Source organism: Bactrocera latifrons, unplaced genomic scaffold (assembly GCF_001853355.1).
Source record: "Bactrocera latifrons isolate USDA-ARS-PBARC rearing strain unplaced genomic scaffold, ASM185335v1 scaffold_671, whole genome shotgun sequence".
Taxonomy (NCBI): Eukaryota; Metazoa; Arthropoda; class Insecta; order Diptera; family Tephritidae; genus Bactrocera; species Bactrocera latifrons.
The window spans coordinates 7077-16612 of NW_017537347.1; the positions used below are offsets into that span (position 1 = coordinate 7077).

The 9536-nt window shown below is 36.3% G+C and overlaps 1 protein-coding gene across 5 annotated transcripts in view; it reads left to right on the forward strand.

Annotated features, from left to right (window-relative positions):
- Positions 1–7303: 7303 nt before the first annotated feature.
- Positions 7304–9536, forward strand: part of LOC108975612 (GMP synthase [glutamine-hydrolyzing]) — a 59616-nt gene continuing 57383 nt past the window's right edge. Inside the window, exon 1 of one of the 5 annotated variants that reach the window (XM_018944213.1) lies at positions 7304–7401. The gene's annotated coding sequence lies outside the window, so the exon portion shown is untranslated. The other 4 variants (XM_018944214.1, XM_018944215.1, XM_018944212.1 and 1 more) reach the window with 4 other exon arrangements.

Genomic DNA, 9536 nt, shown 5'->3' on the forward strand with positions numbered 1-9536 from the left:
CGTGCGTCTGGACCCTTTTGGACACTCCCTTCATCGGGCCTTCATCCCTAAGAACATGTGTATTCTAATATCTGTCGCTCTCATTGGTTCATCACTTGTGTGATGATAGAAAATACAAGCTGTGCCGAAAAAAATAAACGAATGGCCGCCTATTGACCGCTTCCCTTGCCGCTATAACAGCTTCGCCCACAAACTGGCGTAAATATGTACACATATGTATGAGCTTGCATACATATCGACACAAATTTTTGCGAGTCACGGAAAAATATTTTAGCGTGGACAAATATTATAAATCGACAACTCCATTGTTGCCACTTTTCTGACTTCTTTCTGTGAAGAAGCATCAGAAAGTTGTTCAATTTATGATTTTTAGCTTTTGCCATCGTCGCGAAAAGACGCTTGTTGGCTAAGGCATGCACGGGGAGATGTTACGGCGTCTGTTCTTATGAATGAAGCGAGGTCCCTTGTAGAATTTGTGCCTGCGTTTATGAATGAAATCGTTTTTGTTGTAAAATTTACTACATTTGGGCTTCGCCAATTCGGCTGCCAAATTGACTTTTGATGCTTCTGCTATTTGAGCAATTGTTGTTTTTGTAGAACATTGAGGAAGCATCGAAAGCCGGAGTGCGGGACTTTAATCCGCTAAAAATAACCTACTCCCACCTCATGTCTCTCTCACGGGACCACTGGACAAAGTATTACTTCATGGGAGAGAAGAAGACGTTTAAGTCTCCTCTATTGCACGGACTGACTGGCGCCTAATCTGTTCTAAATGTCTCAATTTTGTCATAATTACATTTGCCGCTTCGCTGACAGCTTTCCACTTTACAGAGGAGTCGCACATAAGTTCTGTCAAATTTTCCACCGTAATACTACCTCCAAGGGTGGTTTTCAGCTTTTCCCTTATACTTGAAAACCGAGGGCAATAAAAGAACACGTGTTTAGAGTCTGCTATACACTCTGTACACGTCAGACAGTATTGACTAAAGCCATGACGATACTTGAATAGGTAGCTTCTGAAGCAACCATGACCAGTGAGTACTTGGGTAAGGTGGAAATCCAGGTCTCCATGTTGTCTACCTATCCACAAATGTATGTCCGAAATCAGTCGGTAGGTCCACCGTCCTTTGCATAAGGTGTGCCACCGTTGCTGCCACATTGCAATGCTTTTTCTTCTCTCTTGTCTTTTTGCTGTGGTAGGCGTCTCTGATAGGTTATATATTCGAGCGAATTCGCCTCCGTGGATGTCAATCGGTGCCATACTGGCTAATACCTCAGCAGCGTCACTTGAAATGGTTCGGAAAGCACTTATCACACGTATTGCTGAAAGCCTATRCACTGTGTTAATTGGTCTAGCATATGATTTTGTTTCTAGCGCCTGTATCCATATTGGAGCCGCATACAGGATCACTGAGCTTATTGCCTTGGCTATTAAACGTCGTTGGCTGGAACGCATACAGCCTTTATTTGCCATCATTCGAGGTAACGTATTATATATTTTATTTGCTTTACTTGTCGCATTTTCCAAGTGGTCCTTGAACTTTAGTCGTGAGTCCACTGTTAGCCCAAGGTCCTTCAGCTGCCTGTAGAGCTTTTATTATCCAGAGTTATCAGCGCGCAGTACTTTTTCCTACCACCTTTCCATCTTTTTCCACTTATTGCACATTTTGCAGTATCAATTACTTCTCTTAATGCGTCAATATACCTCTTTTTAATAAAGCCGTATTGCCTCTCTGATAATCCGCCAGCTTTTTGGATTGCTAACTCCAAGCGGTTTTTTACAATGCTTTCGTACACTTTCCCAATTGTGTCGAACATGCAAAGAGGTCGATAAGATAAACGTTCTTCTGGTGGCTTATTTGGCTTTGGCAGCAGAACCAGAMGCTGTATCTTCCACGGATCGGAGAATTCCTCTTGTGTAATACTTGAAAAATTATAAAGTCGTTGACTAAATGGCTCGTTTCGATAATATATCSTCAATATTGATTTCCCCTTTATACCACTTAATGCGTAGAAGATCGGTAAGATGTTGGTCAGAAAGCGTGTTTCTTTGCTTATTTTGAATTAATTTGAAAGTGAAAAATTCCCCTTCATCAGTTCCAATAAAAAAATAATTTTCTTGCCATTCGCTTGAAAACATTTTAAAAATTCGAGGTGTTTCTGTCAGTGTATTTAAAAAATGCGCGATGCGTTGTTGCTTGCTCAATAGAAACTAAATGCCGATTCTTTGTGTTGACCTAGCGTACGTGTTCAGCCGCTTTCGTGTGCGTGTGATATTTTTCGCAGTAGCAGAATTATCAGTCAAAYACGCTTGTTTGGATTTTTATTGCGTTGTTATTAACCCATTTACAACCATTATACTCGCTTGTGTACAGAAAATCAGTCAAGTTTAGGCATGTGGCGTAACTYAATGCTGAGTATTTGCACACAAATTTTTGATCAAATGCGTAGTTTTATTCCTAGATACAACAAAAAAAAACCTTCGCTTCACGCGAATTCATAACTGCACTTTTTGTGGCGTAAACTTCCTTACGGTTTTTTCATATTGTGTGATTTTGTGTCTTTAGTCATTATTTTGCTGTTGATGAGCTATTATCTCTCAGTTGTTAGTTTTAAAGTTGTGTGTTATGTGAGATAAGACTAAAGAGATCAACTTTACAAAAATAAACCCATTTGAAAAAGCTATTCTTATTTGAGGTATGTGCCTTTTAAAAGTTGTGTACCTGCTTAGGTTCGATGGAAAAATGTTTAGCTGAAATAAAAAATTTTATCTTTTGGTTTGGATGGCTATTTCCCCTTCGTGTTTTTATGGAAAAAGATATAAACAACTTTCACAGGTTTTAGCTGACATTGCGGATGATGATGAGGCAGATGACGTCGATGTCGTTATGATTCCTCCTGATGTCGATGTCAATACTGACGAAGAGGAAGGTGATAAACTTGCCTGGCGACGTTGCTGGATGTGTTGAAGTATTCAATAACAGCATAAACTTTGACAGCGAAGATGAAATACAACTTGACAATGGATTCGACTACTATATATATAGAAAATAAGATGAAAACGAAAATGGATTTGGATGGTAGAAGTCCCATTGAGATATTTGAGACACTGTTTGATAAAGATGTTGTACAACTGATCATAGAACAAACTCATTTGTATGCTTCTCGAAAAAATTCGCATAAGTTTATATTCGACGAAGATGATCTAAAAGTCTTTTTAGGCATTTTATTTTACTCTGGTTACCATTCAATGCCAAGAGAATCTATGTACTGGCAATTGGATGAAGACACGTTATCACCTCTTGTAAGCAATAACATTTCTAAAAACATATTTTTGGAAATAAAACGTCACATTCATTTTACAAACAATAATGAAATTGACAAGTCTGATAAAATGGCAAAAACTCGCCCAATGTCGAATCTATTATGCGAAAAGTTTCAAAGGTGGGGCTTTATGCGCGAAAAGCTTTCAATTGACTAGGCAATGGTAAAATATTTTAGCCATCATTCTCTCCATCATTAACTCTAAGGGCGCATAACCTGGACACAGATTTGGCCATATTGACACAGGTTTTTTGACGAAGGGTTGTTTCCCATATCGGAGCTGCGTACATAAGAATTGATTGGCTAACTTTAGCCAGCAAAGCTCTCCTATTTTGACTTGGGCCACCAATGTTTGCCATGATTCTCGACAGGACCGCAGTCACTTTAGCTGCCTTAGCACAGGCCTTTTCAATGTGCGCCTTGAAATTGAGCCTCGTATCGATCATAACGGAAAGGTACCTTAGTGAATTTTGCGTTTCTACGTTATATCCATCGACGTTCAAAGTTACCGTTTCTAGCCTTTTCCTGCTCGTGATGAGCACTGCTTCTGTTTTTTCACCGGCAAGCTGCAGCTTAGTACTCGTAAGAAAGTCTTTAATTTTTGACACGGTCTCATTGCATATGTTTTGTATCTGGAAAAGCTCTTTAGCAACAATCGTTATGGCGATGTCGTCCGCTTATCCAATTATCTGTGCTTCTTTTGGCAGCGGTAATCCTAGCACACCGTCATACAGCACGTTCCATAATAATGGGCCTAGTACGCAGCCTTGCGGTACTCCACCTGTCACCAAGTAGGTTTTTGGACCTGTCTCGGTATCATACAGCAGTATTCTGTTATCCTCAGAAAATACCCCGGGGTGTTTCTTGCCTCTAATGCCCTCAGTACATGTGGCCAGTATGCAAAGTTCAAAGCATTTTTCACGTCTAGCGTAACCACTGCGCATTATTTTTTATCTCCATACATCCATCTGGTGCCCTCTATGACTTTGACCGCAATGTCCGTCACTTTTCCAACTGCGTCTAAAGTGGACCGATGTCTTCTGAATCCAAATTGGTTTTAAGATAAACCAGGAGACTCTTCTTCTAGGTGACGTTCTAGACGTGAGCAAATCAGTCTTTCCAGTATTTTGGCCATAGTCTCGATCATGCAGAGTAGGCGATACGCACTCAGAATTTTTTTGGGAGGGAAGAAATAATTGATTCAAGTGAAATTTCTAGGCTTTATAGTTATATATTTGAACATCTTTCACAAACTTTTTGGATACGAAATCTTTGGTATTCTGCCTTTGGGAAGCAATTGACCGATGCATCTCGCATGTGCATTTTTAGGACGGCGGGCAGGATGCAGGTCGCAATTTCKATCGGAAACAAAAAATTCTAAAAGGTTCATATTTTTTAATAAATTATCTTCTAGCAAAACTAAGAAAATTCCAAAAAAAAATTTAAACTAAAAAAAAAACTAAAAGTTGAGAAAAGTGGTTTTTGCCCAAAAGAAATTTTAAAACTTGACTTTTCTTTGTTTATTTATTATATATTAAATAGAAAATACTTTAATGTCAAAGATAATAAACTTTGCCCCATATTCCATACGACATTTAGTCGCCAATTAGGAAAATCGTAAAAATGAAAAACCGAGAAATTGCGCGTGAAAGTTTTCGCTTTTCGCTTAAGCGCTCATATATCTGATTCTAAAGCAGGCTACCCCATTAATCAAGATTTTGTATCAGAATTTATTGATCTTATAAAAAATTAATTAGCAATTTGGCAAACGAAAAGTGATAAATATAAAAATAAAAGTTGGAATAACTTATTAACGAAAAACAAAGAAATAGATAAAAGTGCTACATTAGAAATAAATTCCAAAAAATATTCCGCTTGCCTGTGGCACATGATCACTGAGTGAAGAACGAATGAAAATGGATTTGTGTGTTGTGTATGGGTCCTCTTAAGCAAACGGCGTTTGAAAAGCTTAAAGAAACTTGATGCAAAGTACATTATAGTTACAACATACAAATTCGGACAGCTGCTTACGCTAGCTTAAGCCACATTATTCACATTAGGGGGATTCTAATGCTCTGGCAAAACACTTTCACGATGCACGAATCTCAGATTTTTCCACATAATGCAACGGCTCTCTGTCACAAGATCCCTCTAATATCCTAGCCCTAACCCCAGGGTGCTGTCCTTAATAAGCCGATCATAAACAATGCAACAATTGTCAATAATACAGAAAAGGCAAATAATAATGAAAACAATAGGGGTATTCGCTTTCTCTYKCAAAACCGTTGCATGRTGCAAGAATTGCATATATTTCCTCTTGGTGCACCGGCACAACAACAAACACACGCAGAAAATTATTTACAATGGCTGTAAAATATGGAAGACCAAAAAAATTGTTTTTTTTTCGTGCAATGACATTTAAAAAAATAATTGCAACAATGTGCTAGCTCTCATTTTACTTAAAAACATATTTTTATACATAATTTTTAAATAAAATTTATAATTTCCATTTAATTTGTAAAGATTTGTTACAGTTTTGTTGCGCCGGCAAAATTCCGATTTTTTTGGTGCTGCGATTTGAAGGTACCGTTGGCAAGAGGAAATCCTATAGGTAAGCAAACGCCTAGTTTACGAGATATTCGACCTTAAAGTTCAAAAATTCTCAAAATTCGAACATTTCAATAAGCTTTTGCACCACATTAAACACACTTTATTCACATTTTCACTTCAAATTTATTAAATTACACTATAAACCTTGAATTTTTTTTACACTCGTTGGAACCTGATTTGTTTACCAAAAATTACGACGAAATGGAGCGCTGCCATGTGATGATAAGGCAACTCGCTGAAATTCCTCTTTTTCGCAAAAATTCCTYWATTGATACGTATGGATATTTATTAAGCAAACAAGTAATATTAAACATACATATGTATAAGTAATATTATATAATAATATAACGTAATAAAGTGTAAAATATACAAATTAAAGTACAGTACGAAAACTCAAATTTTGTTTCAATATGAGTGCATGATAACCAAAAATATAACTACTTTATATCCAAAACTCATATTTTAAATATAAATATATATATATATTGTCACCTAAAATACAAAACAATGTATCAAATATAAATGGAAATCGTTGACAGATATAATAACCAAAATTTATCCATTTTATAACGAAAACTCAAATTTTTTTTCAATAAGAGTGCATGATAACCGAAAAATATAACCTTATTACACCACTTTATAACAAAAACTCAATATATATTTTTTATTTTTAACGCAGAAAGGAGTACTACGCGAAAGTCCTTCAGTCACCCCGGGTATTCGCTTGGCCAGGGCTATTATTTAGAGCGCGTCCGAAAGCCGCCAACACAAAAAAGAGTGCTACGCGAAAGCGAAAGTAGTTCAGTCACCTCGGGTATTCGCTCGGCCAGGGATACTTTTTTAGAAGGCGGCCGAAGGCCGTCAACGCAGAAAAGAGTAAAAACTTGTAATGTGTGTATAAAAATGTTATATTACAATCATTTAAATATTATAATATTATCACACGATTTTACTTATCTGTTATTAAACAGCGACGCGCTTCAAAAAACAAAAAAATAACCCTGGTCGATCCAGCACCGGGATGTTCAGAGTTATTTCGCGCAGAAYTCTTTTCTGCAACATCTACATCTGTTGATTGACTGCTCAGCAGTCTGTAGACGCAGACCAAAGGCCCTTGGAGTGTTGTTTCCGGATAGGGATCGCATTGCTACGCTAGCGCCAAGTAGTCTATTGGACTTCATTAACGGCCTAGGTCTGGGCGAGTCAATGTGAGTAAGGAGAGGGCACAGTAGACCAAAGGTCGCAGTGCATTCCTTATCATCATCCAATCCCCCTATTATCCTTTAGTAATATACATATGTATACCCTTTAAATAACTATTTCAAAACATTCTTGCTAGCAATAAAGTTGTTTAGATAAAATCCATTGCCCGCCAATATCTCGTTAACGTTGGTTTTTGGCGGAATATATATAATAGTATATCGATTACTTAGCTAAAATCAGTATATTTTTTTAAATGTGTTGAAGGTAGGAAGTTTAACGTTGAACATTAAAATGTTATAATTACTACAGGGTAGCGAATAAAGTGAATGTAATTGAATATCTATGTAGTGGTTATGAAATGCTATATTGGGACCAGAACCGGGCAACGGTGATTGCGCATTTCGCGTACAAGTATTTTGGCTAATTTATTTTTCTACATATTAGTTAAATATAACTCATGTAGAAATTTTGCGTCCACTTTCTGTTAAGTTTGGCTAAATGTTTATTTAAGAGGTTCTGGTTCTGTAAAATTAGGTCAAACTCTTGCCTTGTTCAGAATAGTGTACACCGGTTCGCACTCGAGATCACATTGGTGTTTATGGATGAGAGGACATTGTGGAATGTCAAAGGAATTGTATAGTTCCGTCTTGGACAACACGTTTTCAGTTGTAGTTGGTAGCTGATAAGATTTTGATACCTTTCTTCCGTGGAGTGTGAATTTTATTACTACTTCCCATGATTTGAGTGTAATTGGTACGTACGGATAAAAGGCGTCTTCAGATTAAGAAAATATAATAAATCACATAAATATTTTGGTTGTGAAAATTATTGATTAAACTTCGTGTTTCTATAAATTTAAAAAATTGGTAAATTTTAGAATTGCAAGTAAGTGTATATAAAAAGTGTAAAATTTCTTTTAAATCGGAGAAACACGCGTTTTAAATAGTAGACTTTTTGAACTTTAAATGCAAATTTGCAAATTAAGTATGAAATCACAAAATTTCACCAAAAACCAAATCACCAAATGGGGTAAATTTTAGAATAGCATCCCCCGGTTTCGGGGTTAAAATGGGAATGTACGGATAGAGGAGGTCCTCCAGATCAAGAATATATATATAATATATGCCGCTGACATATTTTTGATATAATGCAAATATATGGCTTTGTTTAGATGTTGGCTCATGTTTTTTGAAGAAGAGAATTCACATTTTGACGTCGTGGGTTATATGTTTCGGGTCATTGTCGTATTGAAAAAAATCTCGCGTTTTGACATGACGGTAAATTTTCCTTGAGAATGCTTAACAGGTGCTTTGATGTTAAATTCTTCACTTGTTTTCCGACAGACTATACGACGGCCATACGATTCGTTCCCACAACAGTCGGGCCTACGAAACCGGAACGGACCCGGACTTTTATCCGGCCAAGRACTGTCAACTGGTCAGAATTCTACCACTACAACAACAATGGCCATCCAACAGTTTTCCAAAATTCAAAACCTTTAATTTTACACGGTTCTGTGTACGTATGGTGTATTCTGTTGACACGGCCTTGTATATTGTTATTTCTCAGCCCTCCGTTCACTGTTKCATCTGACACTATTGTGCGAAACGCTGCTCTAAGTTCAAGGTTAAATTTTTGGTTACTGCCAGTAACTTGGGTCGTCCACTTGATCTGATATTGGGGCAATATTTATTTGCATTGTTTGCTGAATTTTCTAAAGATAATTTGGATAAATAAATATACGCATTTAAATAATTGAATTCGCCTATCTTAAGCACTCAAAATTTCAATAAAAGGAATTAAAAGAGTTATGCAAAATACTTCTGTGAGCCACTATATATGCAGCCATGGTCACACAATCGGTGCGATTATGTACTGTGRTACAGTCTCTTGGRACTTCAGGTGATTTTGCTGATTTGATGTTTTTACACTKGAATGAAAATATGTCGTTAGCAAATATTAAAATTTCTATAACATAGTAGAAAAATATAATTACCTATCATATTATTTACGAAATGTATGTAAAATTGATTTATTTTTAACCTTTTCGTGTTTGAGTTGCTTACAAAATATAGAAAAAAACGACAATCGATTAATATCTATTCAGTATATTCAAATTGGCAAACAACAGTTATTTTTAGTTTTGTGACCTAACTATCGGGATTAAAATTTGAGTCAATATTTTCAGACTAACGCTAGAGACTTTAGTGAATAGTAACTAGTCACGAATTGAGACTTGACTTCAAAATGTCTGCAATAATGCAGTTTCTTGCTTCTTTAGAKGAGGAATATGCAAAAATAGTGTAAAAATATCTTGTATTTTTTAAAATATTCCCGATTAAAAATTCCAAAATTTGTGTATGTAATATTATTATATGATATTTTTTATAATACTGTTA